We start from the raw sequence: 24996 nt of genomic DNA on the forward strand, positions 1-24996 counted from the left end.
TTTTCTTATGGTTCAGCCTGATACCTTTTACTACATGAATTCTTATATTGTAAAACTTAAACAGTGTATATGATATGCATAAAAATGTGAAGGTAATAGTATGAGCATTAGCAATGACTGTATCATATTGTAAAATGAAGGCTAACTTAAAAAATTCCTTTCTGTAATACCCATGTTTCTAAAATGAATGCATAGTACTTTTGTAATCAGAGTATCATCACTTTTTACTTATAAAACATACTCCCGAATATGAAGCAAATAATGAAAAATATCATGTATAGATGCTCCTTTTATCCAGTGCATCTCTGAACTCATAATTATTCCATAACTTAATGTGAGCTTGAACATACATTGTTTAGGATTTTGTGTGTATAAAAGTTCCACATCATGTTCCCAAACTACACTTAGCAGTCTGTGAGCTGTTTACCTTTACCACTGTAGTGAAGGCTGCTGTTCATCACAAAACCATATTTCTTCTTCCTGACCATGGGCAGAGACTACAGTTCCTAGTCTCAGAATCAGATGATTATAAATCTGTGAAGGATGGTAAAGCCATATGAAGAAAGAAGCCTTGGTAAATACATTACTATATAGAGAAGAGCCCCTTGCCAATGAGAAACACCTAACTTAGTTAAATAATCAAGAAAACAAACTGTCATTGTTATTACAGCCTAGCCTACCCTTTCTAATACAATCGTTCATCTAATGTGTAGCGGGGAAGGAAAAGATCTCTTCAGGAAAAAATATCAGTTATGAAGTGATAAAAAATGCAAGATTTTTTTTAAATATTGGAAAAGTTTATATAACAAATTATAAAACCATAAGTGAAATGTCTTTTGAGTTAGTAACTGTGCTAATTATGGACACCGGTATCTCCTCTTGTTACCACTATGATACCTCACGTGACATCAGGATGCTTTCCTTTAGCATTTTTAGTGGTAGTGAAGCTCTAATGTTAAAAAAAAAAAAGACTTCTTTTTCTTTTGAAATTTCTAAGATGCCTTGCATAGTTTCTGAAGATAACTGGATTGTCATTCTTTATTCCTATATACACATTCTTTATTCCTATATACACAATGTGACTTTTTTCTTTCCTGGCTAGTTTTCAGAATTTGTTTTTTTTTTTTTAATAATTTCTATGTAGGTTGTGCCTTGATGCAGTTTTCTTTATTCTGCTTAGTTTTGTTGAGCTTCTTGGACATATAGATTACTATTTTAATGAATGTCAATTATTTTTTATAATCTTTTTTTAACATATTGTATCCTTGGACATTTGAAATTCTCTGTTGATGGGGGTCTGGAATTTTTTCTCTCCCTCTACGCAGTACTTGAAGGGCAGTTTAGATACTTCATTCTTTAAAAGCTTTTTATACTTTGTAAGGATGGGTTCATAGTAGTTTGACTCTTAGAGCTCCTTTATCCCTACAACCAGGGCTTGACTTTGCTTGGTTCTCTGTTGGATACCTCAACTGTGCAACAAGGTAGCTTGACTCTGCTGATTGGAACCCAACATCTGTCTGGTTTGCATGAGCTTTAGAAATTATTTAGATATACAAATCTCAAGAAACTTTTTTTTTGGCCTGGTCAAGTGGAGTTAAATCCTATCTGTGTGCCCCTTAAGATGTATCCAAATACTTGAGGGACCCCTGTGCATATTTCTGGAGTGTTAGTTACATAGATTTTTTTCCATTATTTTGCTCCTAAAATTCAATCTAGTTTGATCTCTCCAAACTTCAGTATCTATCTCCTCAGTTCAGCAAGGCTGCTGTGTTGTTCTGCTTGGGTATCTACTGCCTGTGTCATAATCAAACAAGGCAGCTTTTTTTTTGGTGGGGGAGGGTATAGCTCAGTAGTTGAATGTGTGCTTAGCATGCATGATGTCCAGGGTTCAGTTCCCAGTATCTCCATTAAATAAATAAATAAATAAACCTAAATACCTCCCCCCAAAAAACAAAATTTGTTTTAAAATTAAAAAATAAATAAATATATGAAATTTAAAAGGCAGGTCTTACCTTTTTAGGCAGAAAACCAGAGAATTGTAGTCTCATCTTTATTATTTCCTCTCTCTCAAAGATCATAATACTGCCATGCCTGTCGTCAAATATCTGAAAAACAGTTCTTACATATTTTGTCACATTACTAACTGTTTATGTTAGGAGGACAGGTCAGGTGCCTGATACTCTGTCATGTTTGAAGTTTTCTGTAACTGTTAGCTGATAGAGTGACCCCTGATTGGAAAGCCCGCCAAATGTGTGGGCAAGATCCTCTCCTTAAATGTGTGGGTCCTTGCCCCCTAGTTGAGAAAGAATTCTCAGTGGAGGCAGAGAGACAAAGTGAAAAAATGAGCTGCTTTACTGCTCAGAGAGAGGAAGTTTTAAAAAAAGCAAAAAGAAAACACTCAAGAGGGAAGTGTTCAGTCAGGGAGCAGATCAGGACGGCTCCAGCCCCTGTCAGGCTGGGGTGTCCCTTAATTGGACGCCTCTGCCATCCTTACCTTCATTCCAGTGGTGCCAGTCTTCTGTTACTGGCTCTTTCCTCCCATGAAATTCAGCCCTGAAACAGAAACTTCGGCTGGAGAAAGGGAACAAAGAAAGAGATACTGGGGCGTGTCCGTGGGAATCAGTGCTGCACTTGTGGGACGCAAAATGTCTCGTATGGCTGTGTCCTTGGAACTAAGGAGCCAGCTAAGGAATGAGAGAGACAATCTGTTTTTTAGCAGCCTGGCATTTCCCTTCCCTCGTTAACCAGCCAGGGTCAGTAAGCCTGCCTCATCACTCCTCTCACAATAAGGGTTTGTTTTTTGTTTTTTGTTTTTTTTTCCCAACATGAAGTCCATTAGCCTCAAGATGCATTTATAAATTTGGATGAAATAATGGGTACATTTAAACTTGCATTTTTCTAGGAAGAAAGTCTGTAGCTTTGATCTTTCTCAGAGATCCCAGCCTGTATGAGTGTGCAGTAGTGGTTTTGTGATCTCTGCCCTATTCTGGGTTGGTGAATATACAAAATGCTAAAAAGGGGGATTAATTGACTGAAAGTACTGTTGAGTGATAGTGAATAGATGCTCCAGTGGCACTTAGCAGGTGAATTGCAAACCTTTACAGCATAAGCCTATAAGCTAATGGAATGTAGTGGTGTGTGTAAGTGGGGTGTATAATAGAATAACTTGTTCATAGTTCTGAAAAGAAAGTAAATGTTCGGTAAGTACAAAACAAACATATATTGAACTTTGTACGGAAGATGCTGGTGGAAGTAGTGGGAACAAACACAAATGTTGAAAATTGGTGGCACTTCCTCTCCAGTGATCACAGACCACATTTGATTGATGTTGTTTGCCCTGTTTTAATTACCTTTGGCTATATGTAGAAATATCAGTATGACATATAATTTGCTCTTCTTTCATATGTTCTACTTTATGTATATAGCCCACAGATCCTAGAAACATTTATCGTAAATACAATTGTTAGAGTTTTGATGAAAATAATTTTAGTTGAGTCACATTAGGGACACCTCTTTCCTAAGATAAGCTTAAAGACGATGGTAACTTAAGATTTTACCATTTATTTATGTATTTACTGATAAATGAATGGAGAATATGATTAGTATTAGCAAAAAATATTTAAAATCAGATTTTATAGATATTTAGCAATATAAATACTTTTTAAGTCTCAAATTTTAAAGAGTAGCTTTTTTATCTCAGCTTTGTTAGAGATAAATATTTAGAGAATAGAGTTTATGCTTGTATGATTTAAATAATTATTAGTTTGAGGATTGATAAACCTACGGATATTATCTGCTCTTATATTGTGTTGTTTTTTTTTCTGACATCACCAATCTTTAAGCCATGTCCATTGGGAATGTAAATTAACAGTATTTTGAAGTCAGTAGGCAAAAATGATAAATATGAGAATTTGGGGGGGTGGAGGTAATTAGGTTTCTTCATTAATTTATTTTTTAATGCAGGTACTGGGGATTGAACCCAGGACCTCATGCATGTGAGGCATGCACTTCACCACTGAGCTATACCCTCCCCTTAACAGACAAAAATGAAATGTGACTCTTCAAACTCATCTGTTTAGGATCTAGATTTTTTAATTTATATTTTATAGAAATCGGAGGACAGTTGTTCCTAGTGAATTTAAGGAAATGGCTCCACTTACTGCAAAATTTTGCTGTGTTCAGAATGAAGAAATTTAGGAGAAAGTTTTAAACTCCCAATTTTTAAATATAAAAGGTTATAATTTCAATTTCCAGTGTTCTTAAATAAAATGTTAGTATACTTTAGCTTACACCTACCTCCTCCACCTTATGTTCACTCTACCTGTATGAATACGTACCTTCTCAATATTTTAATTGAGTTGCTTATGAGGCATTTGGCTTTGCAGATATGTAGATCAATTACAGCATCTTACTAGCTTTAGGGGGCCCAGCAACATAGAAATCCCATTCATTTAAAGAAATATTACATTAGCAATAAAAGTTATATATGAAGGATATTGAAATCACAAATTTCATAGCTCTCTACAATAAGGGCTGACTCTAATCTTTCCCATATCTGTAAGCTCTGCTGAAACAGCAAAGCAGCAGGATTTTGGAACTGGCTGTGAAATTAGATTTTTTCCAACATGAGCAATGAGAGCTGTCATAAGTCTGATCTGTAAAGGAAAAGAAAATCCAAAACTGTGTTATCATGGTATATTTCTATCTCCCCTGAGTATTTTCTCTGATCATAATATGCAAACAGTTGTGTACAGACTGAAGTTGAAATTTTGGGAATTTAGATGTTTTTAGTAAGATTTGAGTTCTAAAATTCCTTTCCTCTGACAACACTTTATGAAATATATGCCTAATAAAAAATGTGTAGATGAGTCTTAGATAAAAACTAAAAACTTCCCCTGTGTTCTCAAAACACTTTACATTTCCCCCAAAGAATTACTATTTTGTTATTGATAGAATTAACTATTATGGAGCTTTCTAGACTGTGCATTTTCTGATTAGCCACAATAATTTAAAAGCATTCTCCTCACTGTGTGTCTTTCGTTGTATCAGTGTTCAATATTAGTACAAGCTCATCACTTACATAGGTAAATCAGAGTTGATCTCTTGACGTTAGACAAAAATTGAGTTCAAAATTTGACTTTGTGTCACATAGTTTGTTACTGGGCAGGTTATATAAAGTCCAAAAGTCACTGCATTGGCTTCTTTAAAACAGAGATAATTATACTTCCTTGCTGTTAGGATTGTTATGAAGATTAAATAAAATGGTTTAGGTGTGCTCATTAGAAGAGTACTATGTATGGGCTTTGTAGTTACTCATTGTTTCTGCATTTCTTTTTATCCCTTTTGGTGGACTAACCAGGACCCCTGGGCTCTGGCTGCTCAGAGGACGAGAGCAGATATTCTTAGGCACATCTGGACCTGGTTCACACTAAATAAACAATCCTGGAGCATCTGAAGAGTGACATCAACCTCACAATAGAACTTGTATCTTAGAAATAATCCAAAGAACCAAATGGGTAAGAGCTCCTAGGACAGGTTTTTTAATTATATTTGTCTCAAAACAATTGACATAGACTTTCTCAACTTGTCACTAAAATAATTATAGAGCCATATATAAAAGAGTGTGAAATCAGAGAAAAATAGAGGAATGCTAACAGAAATCCCAGAATCTGGATAAAATATTCTCTAGCTATAAAACTGATAGAATGTCTTTACAAAGAGCAACCATTGTACAGGCATTACCAGAACAGAGTGGGACAGTTGACAGAGAAGGACAAGAAAGTCGCTTGGCTCCCACCCCAAAGTCCTCTTTCTTTGTTTCAGAAATGCAGTGAGTAGCAGGTGCTCTTACCATGGGGCTGCTTGATTTGGTGGAGGAGCAAACTGCTGCCCATCACTTCTCATCCTATTATTTCCTTTCCTTCTAAATCTATTCTGTTACTGAGACCACCAGAAATGAACCAAGGGAAACCATTTAGTGTGCAGATTTAACATGCAGAATATAGTCAAGGAAAAAAAATCAGAAGTGATCCACATCTTGTTAGAGTCTAGACTCTAGAGATATATTTTCAAGTTAGAGTATAAGAAAGTTTCCCTGCCACCAGACAGAGAGGGGAAGAGAGAGAGAAGTTGAGTGAGAGGGGTTAACAGTAGGGAGAGAAAAAGAAGGCCTCTCCTAGGCATCCTTGCAATACTAAATACTGGATGAAATAGAGAAAGTTATATTTAGTTTTGAGGATAATAACAAAAATTTGGCAATGAGATCAGCTGTCTTACATGTTTGAAAACAATGGAAATATTTTCTAATTTAAATTGGAAAAAATTAACTTTATTATAATAAAGCTTTCAGGGGACTGTATTTTGTGAATTTATGCAAAATATCAAATCACAGTTGCCATATAAATTTGGTTTACTCTCTGTTTTGTCATGTTAATGTATTTCTTACCGATTTTCAGGTGACAGACTCTGTAATATGATTACTTATCCTGATTTTGCAGTGATATTGGCAATATTAACTCCTGATTATAAATCTGAAGAGAGCAAGGGTTCACAGGTCACACAAGTATGAATCCACCTTGAACCACTATGCCTGGGTGTTCAGTCCTTGTGCTGACATCTGATACCATTTATTGTCTGTGTGATGGGATTTGTGGTTAGAGGTGTTAACTCTGAAGTCAGATTACTTGGATTCAGATTCAATATTCATATTCACCAGTTGCAGGGTATCACAAAAGTTGTATATTTTTTCTGGACTTTGCTTCCCTTTTCTGAAAGAGAGAAAAATATGGCTGTCATCATTGAAATAATAGAGTAAAGTGCTAGGAATACTGTCCAGAACATAGTGAGGATTCAGTTAACTAGATATTGTATATGTGTTTATATATGTAGTATCTTTGTATGTAATTAACTATTAACATAATGGTCAGGAGAGAGTAAATATTCAGTGAATGATAGTATTTATCATTACTGCCTCCTTTGATACCAAAGAAGGCTATATTTCTTCATATTTTTGTGTGTATATGACAAAGTTGCAGTGACATGATAAAAGACTTGAAAGCAAGGATCTTTTTTTTTTTTTTGTCCTCAACACTTAAATTGTAGGTAATTATTAAATCATGTGATGTGCTAGATTCATCTTGTGCCATTATCATAGGTGACTGAGCACATCTCTTCTCATCCTCAGCTTCTTGTTCAGTGACATCATCCTGTTGGCTCAAAATTAGCCATGGCAGGGCTAGTTACATCATAGAAATTGACAGAATCCCACAAATTAGGGTCTCCTCCTATGCCTGAGAGGAGTTTGTGAACCATTTATTAGCCCATCTCTGATTAATATCCATATTGATGTGAAACCAAGACTCCATACCCATCTTGGTGACTCTTGGCCAAGTTCACGTATGAGGGTTATCTGTATATTTTTAATCTTGTTTTGTTTTGTAGCGAGTACCTCAGCCACTTTTGTATCAGTGTGGAGCCATGGTTGGTACTGACCTAATTCAGAAAAACTCCAACTGATTCCCACAGGAGATGCTGTAATTATGCATTAAACACTATGTTGCATCAATCTAGGGCACTGAGATTAAGCACATCAATAATCCTTTTCACATGGATATATCTATATTTATATTTTAAGACATTTTTTATTGAGTTATACTCATTTTACAATGTATCAAGTTCCAGTGTAGAGCACAATTTTTCAGTTATACATGAACACACATATATTCATTGTCACATTTTTTTCTCTGTGAGCTACCACAAGATCTTGTATATATTTCCCTGTGCTATACAGTATAATCTTGTTTATATTTATATTTTTTTATCTATCTCCTCACACATAATAAAATGTATGAGGTTATTGATTTCTACTTGCACACTTATGAAACTCCCGCTAATCAATACTGGGTTGAGATCACCGACTATTACTGTGAGCGTACGAGCATGTTCTTAATTGTTTTGGAGCTGAAAACTGAAATACCTACAACAGCATTTCCCCCACTACTTTGTTTACAGAGTCATGTAGGATGCCTGTAACAGTTCAGAGTCCGCTTTTATTCTAGATCTGTTGAGTGAGCATCTCTCGAGGGTGAGCTGGGATCTACATTTTCAGTCAAGAGTCTCGATGGTTTTTCTGACCTGGCAATTTTGGGAACCCATAGCTGATAGAGACTAAGTAGGTGGCTTAAGTGGGTGAAGCAGGGTGAGGGAGGCATGTGAGGGTCTGAGAGGACGCCTTGGCTGCAGGGTGTCATGCCAGCTACCTTCACATTTTCAAGATAAGCTAGAAATATGTAGTTACATAAAATACTCTGATTTTTAAATATTCACAAATTACTCATTGTCTTTGTATTGTTACCATCCAGGCCGACTTAAATCTTTTAACATACTAGTGGTTTAAAAAACATATTTACCATCCCTCAAAATACTGAGAAAAGGTAGCAGTGCCTGAGAAAAGTCAACTGTGGTCCCACCTCCTCTCTGTCTTTTTTCATCCTCTGCCAATTCCCTCCACACTGCTCTCCACTGTTTCCTGTTCATAGTAAAGGAACATTCTGCAGTACCAGGAAAGGACATTTGTATCTTTCTCCTATCCCTGGCACACAGTAGGTGCTCAAGTGATAGTTGCTGAATTCTCCTGAAAGTTTTAAAGAAATATTCAGGCATTCTCTATAGAGAAATGGTTTTCTTATATAAGTTTTTAAATAGTGATTCTACTATTTGGGTATAAAAAGTGACTTGGGTATAAATAGGATCATTTCGTGTAAAAGGGTGGAGTCAATGGGAAGCAGTTAAGACATTGACTTCTTGGTGATAGAAGAAAGAGTCTTAATATCTACCTACCTTTTTATCTATTGCTTCTTCTTTTTTTCCTTACATTCCTCCCCCAAAACGCAGTGTAATAATCAGATGCAGAAATTACCTGTAGTTTATAAGCTCTAAGAGACAGAGAACATGTCAGTCTTTGTTTTCATCGTACCCCTAGTGTCTAACATAGTGCAAAGAATGTAAGATTCCCTCCATAAACACGTGTGAAGTGGGAGAAGGAATAAATGAACCAAGTGGTGAAACCCTTCTCACACTTGCTCCTGTTAATCAGGCTGTTGTCATATCAGTTTGATTAAGCACATATAGACCGACTTCTCTGATAGGCTCTGCTGTGCTTTATAGAGTTACTACAGACTGGCCTTATGCTCGAGTTATTACAGACCATGTGCAAATTCATATGATGGTTCTTGGAAAAAACACATGTACACACGTTTACTGAAATGGAACTCATCCTTTGCATCATGGTTAGTGTGTCTTGTCTGACAGTCAGGGAAGCTACTTGGCTCATAGGGAACTACTGCTCTGTTGGGAGTTTTAAAAAAAAAGTTATTAACTCTTTCTTTGTATAATCCCTGGAAAGAGAGAGAGAGTGAGTATTGGGGAATTTAAGGAATATATATTATATGAGGAAAGAGTAGAAATTGCCCTGTTTAGGTAGGTTCAAGGATGCCTTCTGGGTGCAAACCCCAGTCCTGCTTCTTGGTAAGAGACTGAAACTGGCATGTTAAATTGGCCGTGTATTTGTATTGCTTTTACTCAGCAATCTGATTTTACTAAAAAACATATCTATTTTTGTATGTAAAATTAAAATATATAATATATTTTTAAAATTTTCTGGTCCAGTTCCCAGATTGAGTCATACATTTTTGTAATAAACTATTATTTTTAAGGTGTAGAGTTGTTTCCATTTTCCCTTTATAGCTGTGTAAACTCACTATTATTAGAGTTTTCTATGGTTCTGAAGTATTTCAAAAGCCATCGTATATGATAAATGACTCGTTTCATCCAGCAAGATATGGGATAGAAAATATTAGCCTTGCCATACTGGAGATTAGTTTAATATTTTAGGCTATTTCCACATGATCTCATTTCAGTGATATTATGTATACAAAATTACTTTTCAAGTATTCTGATATTTTCATTGGTTCCTACTGTATCACTATAATAATGATGGCACTGTCTAAATCATAGATATTAAATGTCTCGAGAGTGTTTACTCTCAAGAAAGTAACAGAAGGCCATGCGTTTGAACTGCAAAATTGTGGAACACCATATAAAGTGAATGTATTAGATTTGCTAAAGGAAGCATTAAAAGGCAATGGATATAAATTGAAAAACATGACTATTTCATTCTATTGAAATCAACACATAAATAGATATGTTTTTCAAATAAAACTATAAATGACATTGTAATAGAACTTACAAAGGAGCCCTGAAACATATGCACGTATCAAAATGAGCTTAAGCAGCAGCATTAATATGGGAAAGAAAGGGAAGCAGAGGCAAAGGGAACAGAGTTTGTGAAATACAGCTGGTTAAGGACTGCAGCAGAACATTCAGGTTATCAGGCTATCTGGGTTGTATCTGTCTTTTGCTCCCTCTTTGAATCATTCTTTCATATTCTAAATCCATATGATTCATAGGAACAATTGAGCCCATTGAGAGTTTCCCTAGCTTAGTAGAATGCTATGTTGGTGCCTCTAAAAATATTGCTTGAATGTCTTATTATCTTCAACTGAGATTGTAAAAATATCTAAGTTACAACAAATAGTAAAAATAGCAAAACAGCAAAGCTGCTTTTCTTAAAAGTGGGAAATGTGATTTTGCTTTGTTTTTGTAAATGTGTAGTAACTAAAACTTGAAAACTTATCCTGATAGATTTCTTCCATCTTTGTTCTTTATGGTTTGGCTTTTCTTCTCACTGTTACTCAGTGTTGCAGCAGTTGACAGTGGGCTTGAGTACTGCCTGGTTTTCAAATCCTGCCACTTACCAGTCGTGTGACTTTGGCTTAGTCACAACTTTTTTGAAGCTCTATTTTCTCAGATATTAAAGGAACTTAATAGTGTATCCCTAATAGGACTGGTATAAAAAGTAAGGTTTTTTGAAATGTATCAAATACTTAAATAGTAAGACTTGAAACCATAGAACTCCTAGAAGATAACATAGGGAAATGTTCCTTAACACTGGTCTTGGCAGTCAGTGTTTGTGGATATGATACCACAAGCACAGGCAATAAAAATAAAAATTAATAAATGTGAGTACAAACTAAAAATCTTCTGTACAGCCAAAGAAGCAATCAACAAAATGAAACAGTAACCTAAGGAGTGGGAGAAAACCCTTGCAAATCAATGGGTGCAGTGAATGGTGATAAAATTTAACACCCATTCATCATAAAAATTCTTACCAAAGTGAGTATAGAGGGAATGCATCAACATAAAGTTATTTATGGAAAACCCACAGCCAACATCACACTCAACAGTGAAAAGCTGACAGCCTGCCTGCTAAAACCTGGAACAAGACAAGGATGCCCACTCTCACTGCTTCTATTCAAGTGGTGGAAGTCCCAGCCACAGCAATCAGAGAAGAAAAAGGAATAAAATGTATCCAAATTGGGAGGAAAGAGGTAAAACCATCACTATCTATAGATGACATGATACTATATATAGAAAACCCTGGAGATTCCACACAAAAACTACTAGAAGTGATAAATGAATACAGAAAGGTAGCAGAATACAAAATTAACCTACAGAGATCTGTTATATGTCCTTACACTGACAATGAGATATCAGAAAAGGAAAGCAAAAAAAAAAAAAAAAATTCCTTTAAAAACTCATAAAAAAAAAATAAAATACTTAGGAATAAACCTGACCAAGGCAGTGAAAGACCTATGTGCTGAGAATTGTAAAACACTGATAACGGAAATTAAAGATGATTCAGAGAAATAGATATCTTCTGCTCTTGGAATGAAAGAATTAACATTGCTCAAATGACCATACTGCCCAAGGCAATCTACAGATTTAATGCAATCCCTTTCAAATTACCCAGTACATTTTTCACAGAACTAAAATAAATAATCCTAAAGTGTATATGGAAGCACAAAAAAAAAAAAAAAAAAAACAGAATTGCCAAAGTAGACCTGAGGAAAAAGAGCAAAACTGGAGGCTTAACCCTGTCTGACTTCATATAATACTACAAAGCTACAATAATCAAAACAGCATGGTATTGGCACAAAAACAGACATGTAGATCAATGGAACAAAAAAGGGAGCCCAGATATTTATTTATTTATTTATTTATTTATTTATTTATTTATTTATTTATTTATTTACACACACACACATACACACACACACACACATACACATATATTTGCATTACTTTACTGTATACCAGAAACCAGTATAACTTTGTAAATCAACTATACTTTAATAAAAAAAATGTGGGTATTCTAGCTACTGTTATTATGATGAGCGGTAAACTGTCCTTTATCTCTGACTCAGGATTTTTGTGCCATCTGCCAGCACCAATAAAATTGTAGCAGGCTATCATAGTATCTTGAAATTGAGGTAAAATCTCAAATATTTACTTAACAACTGTTAGTAAATGTGTTTATCCATTATAAGTTATATGTATTATTGCCCTTTCATATTTTCTGTGTAGGGAACACATTAAGTTCAATTTTATTCAAATTTATAATATTTACTATGTTTGGGGGACTACTGGGCAGGCATTAAAACTCAATGCATTTGTTCAAGGAATGGGTTAATCATTTGATAACAATGTGACTATAAGTCTGAAAGCAAACTCATTCAGTTCTGAAAGATGTATGGCTATAGGTGCTTTTGGTGACCTATATGGTGGAAAGGAACATGTTAGTAATAACCTTTAGCTATAAGGAACTCTTTTAGATTAATTTAATAAACATGGACATTTCTTGTCTACATAGTTTGCTCACAGTGCCCCTTCTACTTCAGCTGCCTTCCCTACCTTTACAATTTCCATCCATCTTTCTTGGTCTATCCTCTGTAAGTGATTCCCAGATTATTCAATCACATGAAATCTCACACCCCTTTGTTTAAGTTGCTCTTGTCTGTAGCTCAATTACATCACTTACTAATACTGGCCTTGTTTTACATGCTTTTCTTGTCTCAGTAGATTGAGTTCTGGACAATACAGTTATGTCTGATTGATCTTTGGATCACCCACTGCGCCAGGCACTGTGTGTGTAATTGGAGGTCAATAAATATCAATGTAATTAAATGGAATGAGGCATTATACTATACTGCTAACTGATTCTCATTTCTTTTGCCACTTTCTTCCTGATCTCTTCCCCTTTACTTGTTTTCAATTCCATTGGTCCTGAAGTGTGTTAAAGCCAGCAAATTCTTTCCAGAAATTATTTCTTACAGGCATCTAGACATCTGGGGGTGCCACATTTGTTGTATTTGAGAAAAACAAAAAAGGGGAAATACAACTTAGTAGCATTTTAATATCTGTGAGAACAATGACGTCCAACAGCTTTTCAACCAGTTTGAACGTGCACATGGTAAAAAGAGTGAAAGCCAGATCTTCTCAGTGCCCACAGATGGAAACACTAGCTGTTGAGAACTGCTGGGAGTTGACAGTTACATCTCTTTAGGAAAGTGGGAAAGAAAAATGAAAATAGAAAACCTTATCAATTGAAATTGCTTCAGATCAACATTCAGTGTGAAGATTTATTATAAAATGTGATTATTTGAGTGACAAGTATAATTGTTTTTTTTTAGTGCCACCAAAGCTATGCCAGATAAGCCTTTATTAAAAATGAAATATTTTGACGTAGGAATTCCACTTGTGTCCATTTCTGTTCAATACATATGTTGATTAACCTGAACTTGCCTGTTTACTTATAACTGAGAGGCTGAAATTTCAATATTTGGACTGATTAGAATGGCAGCTGTCACATCAAGTGTAATTTTAGATTACAGTTTTAGAAAGCAGTTACTGAAGATTGTTGAGAATAGAGTACACATGATTTATAAATTAGGTTAGTAACCATCATTTCTTTCATTTCTATTTATAGAATCAACCAAACATCCCTAATACAACTTTAAGAAAACTTTGTGCTATTTTGACATCCATTAGATGAGGAAGAGTAGGCAAAAACAAAATCAAACAGCTAGAGATGACTGTTTCCAGGGAAAGAGATGTACCCATACCTAGTCCTCTGGGCCTGCCATCAGGGAAAGCTGCCTTAGTTCACATTCTTAGTAAATCTACTTGTGCTGTAACTGAGCAGCATTTCAGGTAATTCTGTTACATTGTGCACTTTTAGATGTGCTGAGTGCCACTGTCTTATATAAGGAAAGTTGTAGCGGAGAACAGCTTTCTCTAATTTGTGAACTCTCAAATGAGAAGAGGCAACATCAAAGTTTTGGATGATTTTTAATAAAATGCTATGAAATACCTTTTAAAATCTAAGAACAATATAAGCTAATGAAATAGCCATTAGTTGTATAGTGATCATTAATATTAAATTAAATGGATTTATCTCATTTTAGAACATCTTAAAGACACTGATTTCGTGGGTTGTTTGTACAGAAGATACTTTGCATTCTTTTCTAACATTTAAATTAATGGACTTTCTCTTTTAGAGCAGTTTTAGGTTTACAGAAAATTAAGTGGAAATAACAGAGACTTCCCATATACCTCCCCAACCCAACCTCAGTCAGTTTCCACTCTTATGACCATCTTGATTCATTTCAGCCTGTCTCATTTGTTACAAGATAGGATGCACTTTGATTTTTAACTAGTAGAATTTGGGGAGGTCCTAACACTATATCCAGTGGTAGACATGATTGTAAAATACTGCAACTAAGTAGAGTGGTTATTAACATTATGTAGAAAATAATTTTTAGTAACCACATTTTTCTGCTTCTTCCATTTGTTTTGTTTTTAATCATAAAAGAGGATCTTTTACTCCTTTGAATTCCATTTTAATTTCTCTTATAGGCTTTAGCTGACATTATGAGCTTCTGTCTCCATTCCCCATGCCCTCGTACCTCACTGAGGAAGAACGTTGGTAGCAAAACACAGGGAAAAAAATTAGAAAACAACAATTATGAAAAGATCTAAGGCTAAATACTGACCAAGCCAAACTCTCAGGGGCAGTGAGAAGCAGGAAATTTGTATAAAAATAAGGCCTGCTTAGAAATACTACCCACGTTTTATGTTATGTATATTTTGGACAAGTTCATATTGAAAAAGAGTTTCTGCAAATTAGTTATAAAAGCCTTCATAGAAGAAGCATAGTTCACATCGTACAGATGAGGAAATGAGTGTAAGACAAATCCTAATCTGACCAGAAAGGATGCAATTCCTTATTCACTCCTAGCTGGAGGCCGTACTATTTCTAGAACAGAAGAACTGGAAGCTTATAAAATAAGCTTTTACCGCCTATTATCTGTAGATTTATATGTAAAATTGTGCATGCTGACTATTTAGTAAGCACATATAGCTAGTATTCTATCATGTTTATTTGAACTTTCTCAATAAATCATTTGAATTGTCATCATAAATTTCTAAAATAAAGAATTACCATAGGTAGGTATAGTCATAAGTGGATATTGATGCAGGTAGAATCCTGTTGAACCTTGCAGATTTGATTCTGTCCCCCTGGGAGGCACACTATGTTAAATTCTGCTTCAAAATCTTATCCTTATTTGGGTATAATAGAAATTACATGTGTACCACAAGATCACATTTCCCTTCTTTGAATTTTTTAGTCTGATAATTGAAGAGCACTGTAATGTTCTAAACAACAATAATTTCTCAACAAACAGCTAATTCTTATGACTCCCAATATCCTAATGTTGCTGTAAGCTGAGGTCTTCATTTATTTGTAAATGTTACTAATGCCCATTAGAAGTTTTGAATTAAGATTGTCTCAGAGACTGTAATGACTTTTTTTTCATTGAACTCAATTTATATTGGCTTTACCCTTCTAAAAATCCCCTTTCCGAGTTCATACAATACAATTGGTTGCAAGTAATGAACTAACGGCATTATTCAGCATGTAAATATGGTTAGTAATTGGATCTTTTTATTGTATTGTGTTCCAAGAATTGCAATTACCCTGTACTCATACAGGATTTTTTATTCCTTGTTTAATTTCCTAACAATATCTATTAGACCTAAAATTGAATTTAAAATTCCAATTAATTTGGAGACTGGATGGCAGTCATTTTTGATGGCAAAATTTACTTTGTAAGTCTTCCTTGCTCCATTTCCTTTACTTATTCTTATATTGATGTACATCTTTAAGAACACATGAATTTCACTTATGCCGTTTCCCTCACTCACCTTTATTTGTGCCTATGGTAAACTGCTGGGAAGACCTTTCCCAATTCTGTGCAAGTTCGGATTCCTGAAATACGTTACATAAAGCTATTTAAAAAAAAAATCTTTTATGAGTATTTTTCAGCAAGCTGTAGACTAACAGTATCAGTGAAGAGGACTCAAGTCTCAGGAAGTCCATGGCTAGCTTACTAGCAGTGACTTACTTCTTACATGAAAGAAAAGAACATTGTTAAATCAGATCCCAAGCCAATAAACTAGTTAGTGAACTTTCGACTCTGGTTACTAATAAATGAGTAATATGTTAATTCTAAATGAGACAGGTAGAAGCTAGATAACACATTACCATTTGCATTGCAATGCTTGTACTGCTTGTTACACGTGCGATCATATACCTCTGTCCATTTATGCCCTCATCCATTTTTTATAGAAAGACAGAAAAGAAAACAACAATAACACTGGTGTGTGCCTCCCCTGTGTGAGTTATAGGAAGAAAAATAAGATTCCCTTGAGAAACCTAAAACACTATAGAGCATAAGATGATCATTGACTTTTCAATCAATTGATCAGATTGCTCGCAAATGAGTGCGATTGACAAAAATGAGGTATCTGTGACGTTAAACTGACTGTCAGATGACTACCTGTTACTCAGGCGTAAGTCATCAGGGCTTATGTTAATCCTTCTACAGACACCAATTTTTCAAAGTTCTAATCACTGACGGAGCCTACTACAGAACTACTAAGTCTAGCATTCTCGCAGTATGAAAACAGAGAAACCACATTCTTCTTATATGCTGACAGTAATTTCCTTCATGCTCTTCCTGTTCGGCATAGAACATAGTTTACTCTAGGCAACTGTGGTGGACATCTGTGGGTACAGGGAACAATTCCTGTTGCTAATGAGCACTGGTGCCTTCGTGACAAACAGATGATGTCTGCTGATGGTTTGTCCCCTCCAACTGCCTTGGCTGTTCAATTCTCCCAGATTTCTGTACAAATATACTCCATTTTAACACACTTCATCACAAATTTCTCATATTTTCAGAAAAGCCTCACCTAAAACTGCTTTTCCCCATTACTTCCAAAAGCCTTTGGCATTTAAATATTTCTTTTGACAGAGGTGTAATTAGGATGGAGGGGGTGTGTGATTGTGTGGTGTTTGCTACATAGACTGATATAGTTAATACATTCAGCCCCACTTTCCCTCTAAGATTACATTAAATATTGCTATCCTTTTGGCTTATTTTGTTGTAAATATAACCAAAAAATGAAAATGACAATCATTTGTACCTTTCACAAGAACCTTCTGGATTCTCAAGAATAGTTCACACATACATGCTGAAGAATAATGAATCAGAGGTTATTAAAAAGGGGGAAAACCTTTTTCTGGATTTCAAATGTTTTCTTTGAAACCTGTTATGGAATACCCATCCATTGTATACTGGCAAATGCTAATTTACTGAACTGTCTTAGAAACCAGGCCCTTTCTGTTTCTTTCTTACATTAAAAAAGAGTAAATAATAGCCAGTAAGCTGACATTTTTCATGGTTACTAGAAAACATGACATTCTCCTTTGTTTTAACTTTTAAGTTGCTTCAAAGTACAATATTTGCTTCCTGTCAAGCTGAATATGTCTAATACATTTGCTGTATCACTGCTGCTGATGCACAGTACCTTGAATCTCCCTGAAACAAAAAGTTATGTTGATGTCAATCATTCATTTTTCCTGTCTGACACAAGATAAAATCAGATTTACTAATAACAGATGCACAACTCCTTGGCAAGCTGTCATGGAACCAGAAAAAAAAAATGAAAGGCAAAAATATGTCAGTGAAATCAAGTGGAGGTTAAATGAGTTGCCCCGTGCAGTGTCTGGTACCCCAATTACTGACGTGAGCCCTATAATGATTCCTGACATTATGAGAGATGTTGCAGTTGGCCAATGTTCTACTGTGGCTGGCTTTCTTGACCAGAAGAATCATTCAGTTTTGAAGTTCTATATACACATTGAAAATTAACCTTAGACATTTTCAGGGAAAAAGCAAGGGGAAAAAAACAATATGAGGTCTACATTTTTTTCTTAGAAAATTTTATTTTTTGGTAAAAGATGTTACCTTTTATCTTTGTTAAGCTTCATTATAGTTTCAGCATACGGGTTTGCTTATTTTTGGCATAGGCTAGTGCATTCTACTGTTTGTCACTGAATATATAAACTTTCAGTTTCCCTGCCATATTTATTATTGCCTCTAATTGATGGGGTGAATCTAGCCTTCCAAATGTCTGTAGTTTCTGCAGTGCTTCCAACTCATGATGCAGAAGCCTCAGTTCAAAAAGATGGACGGATGGATGGATAGATAGACAGATGACTAAACTAGAGTCATCTTCTCTATTTCCATATTTTCCCTATCTTAGCCTTGCTGTTGTATTTTTCTTCACTCATGAAAATTTCTTCAAGAGTTTATTTTCCCTTTCACTTCAGTACAGTAGTCTCATTCTAAAATCTAAATTGAGCTGAAAATTCTGCTGCAGATCTAAGCAAATAATCCTCCTTTCTTTAGTGCATAGAATTTATTGCCAAATCTAAACAACTAAACTTTCCTTCATCTTGAGCTTCTAGCTTATGGTAAACTGTATTCATGTGGTAATAATCAGAAGAACTTACTATATTCCAACTGAAAATTAATTTTAAATAAGAAGAGGGAACAAAAACATTCTGATGGACTCCAGTGGCTGCTCCAACTTAATCTTATTAGAGTAAAAAATTTAACCCATTTCAATTATGGTAGATAAGCTGTCAAAACAATGTGAGATATCTATTTAAAGCTCAGATAAAGTATTATGTGGGTATTTGGATATGCATTTCTGGCATTTAGGGGAGAAAACTGGGCTGAAAATGTAAATTGAGTAGTTTCCATCTTCTGTGAGGTAATTTAAAGACAGGCAATTGGAGGATGTAATGAAAGAGTGAGTATAGACTGAAAGGGTGTCTAAGACATGATCTTCAGAAATCCTCATGAATCAGCATTTATTATGGCTTGTTCAGTAGATGAGTAATTGGTCAATTGCCTAATCACTTTGTATCAAAAATTAAATACTAAAAGAATATGTTTTAGACTAGCTAATTTACTCAGTAATCTTTTTTTTTTTTTTTTTTTTACCAGTTGGCAAATGGTTCAGAAGGGACTACAAAGGTGATTACAGGTATGAGAAAAAAACTTGTGGGAGAGATAAATGGACTTTGTTCATGTGACTCCTTTTGTCAGGTCCACCAATCATCTTTAACTTTGCATTTACCATTTCATACAACTGATTAGTCCCTCTTCCTCAATGTATTCTCTTTATTTGATGTCCAAGATACCAAAATCTTATGGTTATACTGCTACCAAGCTGGCCCCTTTCCTTTCCTTTTCTTACTCTTCTCTTTTCTCCATTCTCCTAACCTTGTAGAATCCAAAACTCAATCTTTGGATCTCTGCGTATACTCAGTCAACTCCATTGGTCATCTTTGCTAGTCTCTTGACTGTAAATACCTCAGATAAGCTTAAAAATACAGAAATTATATCTTAAGCCCAGGTTTCTCTTTTAGATAAACAATAGACTTGGATATCTAAATGCTCACTCACATCTTTACTTGAATTCAAATAGATATCTCAAACTTAACATCTAGACCTTCCTCAAACACTTGATCCAAGGGAAAACTTTTTCCCTTTCTCAGTTAATGGTAATTTTATTCTTCTGCTTGTTCAAAACAAATATATTTTAATCATGCTTGATGCTTTATTTTTCTCTCATATTCCACATTTTTCTGTAAGAAAATTCCCTGGGTTCTCCCCCGTCTGAATAAAGCCTGACTCATAACCTTCACTGCTACAAGCCTGGTCCAACTGCAAACATTTCCAACATAGTTTTAGCACTGCTTTCCTAACTAGACTCACAGATGGCAAACTTCAAACTCTCTCTCCCTTCCCACTCTCTCTAAGAAAACCTTGTGTATCCTCAACCCAGCAGCTAGAGAAATCCTTTCAAAATATAACTTACTTCTCTACACAAATGTTACTTCTTAAGTGAGAATAAGCATTTATAAGGAAATTCAAAGAATTCCCCCCAACATTTTTTACTATTCTTACCCCAATGTAGTTTTTCTATAGTGCTTATGTTCTAGTATAATATATAATATACCTATATGTTGTTAGTACTATTTAGTTGTGTCTCTACTCAATAGAACTTAAGCTCCAGATAGACAGATGTTATAATAATTTATTCATTGTTGTATAATAAATGCATACTTGCTCAATCTTTGTTGAATGAATAGATGAATCAATCACTCAGTCCATGTCTTGAAGGATGTGCAGTGTGTTTTTGGGAGCCATTCACCTGCTAATGGTTAGTCTGACATTTTGCCAACTTGATCTGCAACGACCATCTTCATGAAAGCACAGTCTCTATGAATTAGGCAAAAATGTTAGGTGACAACATGAAAGTGATGGTCCAACTAGTTCTCAGGAAATTACAGCAGGGGTTCAGGAAATGCCAACTTTGGTAACAATCGGTTGCAAGGAATTTTGAGAAAAGCCTCTGGTTGAAATTAGACAGATGAATATATAAAGTTTCAAAGTTATTGTCAAGTGAACGTTTCTCCAAATGGCTGAGCGGCTACGTTGAATGAGCTAGGTATTTACAGTAGTTACGCTGCATGCCTCCTGGTAGCGACATAATAGGGTAAACTTCACAATTCTCTGATGATTCTATGCAATAATATAATCAATCAAAAGTGTTTGTTCCTACATTCCTTGTAATATGTACATAGTTTAGCATTGTTATTCAGTAACTAGGAAAAATGAACTTGTGTAGAAGCATGAATTCATTCAGTTTAAGAAACTTTCAGGGTTTTATACATGCAAAATGGTTATCAAGTGCACTTCACAAAAGCATTAAAGTTTTATAAAATATAAATTATTTGAAGTTTTATAATATAGCATAGAGCTTTATCATTTAAAATTCCAATTAGGTATATAATATTTTTTTGTTAATCACAAGGTTTCATTATGAAACAATTCTTTAAAAATGACTAATTAATATTGCTGCTTTGTGTTTATACCATCCTTTTCTGGTAACAGTAAAAGAATATTCCGTCAAAGACTGAAAAAATTTACATGGATTCATTTTTATTTAACTACATTTAGTATGGCAAGTAAAATGAAATTTTATTTCAATACATAAAACTTAGATATTTCTTCTCTGTATAAATTTTGTGAATGTTTTTAGAACCCACCCAGATAATCCAGGATAATCTTCCCATAACAAATTCCTTAAATTAATCACATCTGCAAACTTCCTTTTCCCATACAAGGTAACATTAACAGGCTCCAGGATCTAGCCATCTTTGGGACAAACATCCCAAAAGAAAAACTTGATAACCTCAACAAAACATACTTGTAATTATGTTCTTATTTAACCTTGCCTATAGCAGAGATGATGATTACTTTAATTTGATAGAATATTTTTAATCTTGTGTTATTTGTGAAAATACCTCAACTAAAATTTATAACTTTATTACTGACTTTGCCTCAAATGGAACATAAAACTCTTCAAGATTAATTTAAATATATATTTCATTTCAAAAAGTATGACTTATTACGTTGTATAAAATACTCAAAAATAGCTGGGCATAAATCAATACACTATGTCTCATACTAATATAAGTTGCTATGAGATTTAATTTGGCCACAATCTCCAGAACTCTCAATAATAAATTTCTTTTTTTTTTCTGCTTAGTACAAAGATTGGATATTACATGCACACATATTTTTAGCCCATATCTTCATCTTTTAGAAAGTCTGGTTTCTCTGGGAGAAAAAAAAATATCCAATTTTAAAACCATCTGGTATTTTGATTTTTGTTGTAAATTTAAGATTTTAATTCCTTACCTCTGCCTGCAGTTAAACAAATAAAAGAAAGCACAGGTTTTCAATTGAGCTTCAGCCTTTGTATTGTTCTTTTCAATCAAAAAAACTAAAGAAAGACAGAAAGAAAAAGAAAAGGAAACCATCTGCCTTTGCCAGCTGCTGGGATGCAGAGAAGATAATGGGATTCCTACATATGATATCTTTTTGTTTTTCTGGTTGAAGTTGTGACATTTTCAACTGTTCTCTTCAGGATACATCTGCTTCTCTAAGAGAACTGAAGCCCATAGATGGTAAAAGGGTTGTCAACCTTGTATTAACACACGCCTTTGAAAGCCTTCCATGGACATGCATAGCTGTATTTAAAAGTCTTTACACTATTTTATACTTTACATTTTAAATGCTATAGAAAAGAAATAGAAAATTACATAAAAGTGATTCATTTTATTTTAATGTCGCTGCCATAAGCCGTGCTCATTTAGCAAGCAAACATTTGTAAATACATTTACAGAACAATTTTCTTCATACCATAATTTTAGGGGGAGGATCTCAGAACCCTCAGAAGTTGTCTCCAAAACATGTTGATGTTTTCTGTATTTTTAAAATTTCTTTTTCATTTTTTATGGATGGAGATAATTGTTCTGAAATTATTCAAAACCATAAAATAAAGTTTTGTTTGAAGGTGTGGCACTCTGATTACATAATTTTGAACCCTGATTGTTAAAATGGTACCACCCATAAATCAAATTTGTATATATTTTTTCATCTTTAGCATATAAGTTGCCTATTATTTAACAATAGAGTCATGAAAAAAATTACCTTGATGCAGAACTTCCTTGTTCTTTTAAAGTTGCTTCTGGAAAGTTTTTCTCATTGTTCTGTGTACTGCTAATAGTTTCAAAAGATCTTACTTCCTTTTGGATGGCAACTTTTTATTACAAGGAAGAAAAGGAAATGGAAGTTCTTGGTCCTGATGGTTTTGGGTCCTTCTAGAGATAGATTACTCTTAGAAGTGTCTTTGAACATGAGAAGTGATGGCTAATTCTGTGGCATCAAGGATATTAGGACATAAAACCCTCTGAACCCAACCAAACACTGAGGGCATCCACTTGAATAATGTTGCTGAATGACTCTCTTCCTCATTCCATAATTGTAATCTGAGTAAGAGACTGGGCCATCACCATTGAGCACTGGAACAAAATTTAGGGAAAAATTTCCTTTGTGTAAGTGACTCCCAGGTTTCCTTCCATTGCAGAAATTAGAATATACAGGAAGAGCACAGCAGTGCTTTGTCCCAGAGTCGTCAGGTATAAGAAACAGAACATCAGCATGGAGGAACTTTCTCTGAAATGAAGAAAGAGTTAAAAATCAGCAAAGCTCTCAAACATTACAGGTAAATAGAAACACCACCACCAAAGAATAAGGGGAAATCATTACCTTTTCAGAAACATATGCATTGTGAAAAAAAAGAAAGAAAGAAAAAAAATTTCTATTTAGAATTACAGATTCAAATGTTCAATTTAATCAAGAGTACATTAGACTTACAGAAGTAGAGACATGATGGCAAACATCAATATAATTTGTATGAAGAGAAAAATACTACTGAAGTCAAGATTCTCCCGGAGGCAATAAAAACATTCCAGATACTTAGTGAAGAGGAAGCCTGATTTGGGAACTAGACATAGGAGCAAAAGGATAAAACAATCCCCATCAAAGTGTGCAAAGAGAAAAGATAGACATATATAGTAAGAGGATAAAGATATATGGTCAGAACGTATATAAAGAAAGATTTAATTAACATAATTTAAAAAATAATATTCAGGTCTTCCTGGTAGCTCTTGTTATTTCCTTCAAAAACTACAGAACAATCAAACAAGTAAATTTGAATTAACTCAGTATAACTTAATGTCATATGAGGCTCAAATAAAAAATACTTGAAAGTAAATAAAATAACACCAAATCCTAGCAGTCCAAGCCTCTGTGGTAAGCAGAGGCACACTGAGAAACACTGCAAGGAACAGAGAATTGGAGATCTAGCAATAGATTGTAAGATTAGAAGAAAAAATGCACTCCTGTGTGTTTCTCCTTTATTCACACATTCATAATACTTCAGATGCCAAAATGTGTGGGTATTTTCCAAACAGTTTTGTGCAAGACCAGCAAGGTATCCTACTCTCAACTCAATTCTGACAATATCTACCTGGAAATAATGTCAGCTTCTGCAGGTTAAGTGCTCAGTATCACGAGAATGCCCACCTCCCATACACACACACAACTCAGAGGTCAATCATAAATCCAGTTGCCTCCTAAATTGCTGGCTGACCAGCTATACATGGGGTTCTCATGACCCCTTCCTTGGTTTCTTATTTGCCAGATAGGCTCCTAGAACTCGGGGAAACACTTAAGTTTACCAGTTTATTATAAAAGGGTATATTTGAAGGAATGAACTGGACACACAGATGGAAGAGGTGCATAGGTGTGTGAGGATGTCAGGTGTGAAGGAAGGGGTGCAGAGCCTCTGTGCCTTCGCCAGTTATAACACCGTTTCAGTACCTCCATGTGTTCAGCAGCCCAGAAGCCTTCTGAAGTCTGCACTTTTGCAATTTTATGGAAACATCATCATGTAGGTGTAATTGATCATCAACTCAGTCTTCCATCTCTCTCCCCTTTCCAGAGGTGGTGGGATGGGTAGAAAGTCCCACACTACTAAGAATGGCTGGTCTTTCTGGTGACCAGCCCCCATCATGAGGCTATATTGGAGTGCTCACCCATATAGAAAGCTCACCTTATTAGATCAGAAGACGCACCCAGGAAATCCCAATGGATGTAGAAGCTCTGTGCCAAGAACTGGGGGCACAGACCAATACTTATATCTGTTATTTCACAGAACCTCACTGAAGGGATTGTGGGGGTGGGGAGTGTTAACCTAAGTATC

General features: G+C 34.9%; 1 long non-coding RNA gene and 1 other non-coding gene across 4 annotated transcripts in view; one reads left to right on the forward strand and one right to left on the reverse strand.

The window, feature by feature from the left end:
* The window catches only part of LOC141577556 (uncharacterized), a 550417-nt gene that overhangs the window by 175202 nt on the left and 350219 nt on the right, over positions 1–24996 (forward strand). Inside the window, exon 3 of one of the 3 annotated variants that reach the window (XR_012506804.1) lies at positions 19320–19359. The exons of the other annotated variants lie outside the window; for them this stretch is intronic. This is a non-coding gene — a long non-coding RNA (uncharacterized LOC141577556). The remainder of the gene's footprint in view (positions 1–19319; positions 19360–24996) is intronic. 3 annotated transcript variants of the gene reach the window in all.
* On the reverse strand, positions 3959–4030 carry TRNAV-CAC (transfer RNA valine (anticodon CAC)). The gene has a single exon. It is a non-coding gene; the product is annotated as a tRNA-Val (tRNA).

This window comes from Camelus bactrianus, chromosome 4, assembly GCF_048773025.1.
Source record: "Camelus bactrianus isolate YW-2024 breed Bactrian camel chromosome 4, ASM4877302v1, whole genome shotgun sequence".
Classification (NCBI taxonomy): domain Eukaryota; kingdom Metazoa; phylum Chordata; class Mammalia; order Artiodactyla; family Camelidae; genus Camelus; species Camelus bactrianus.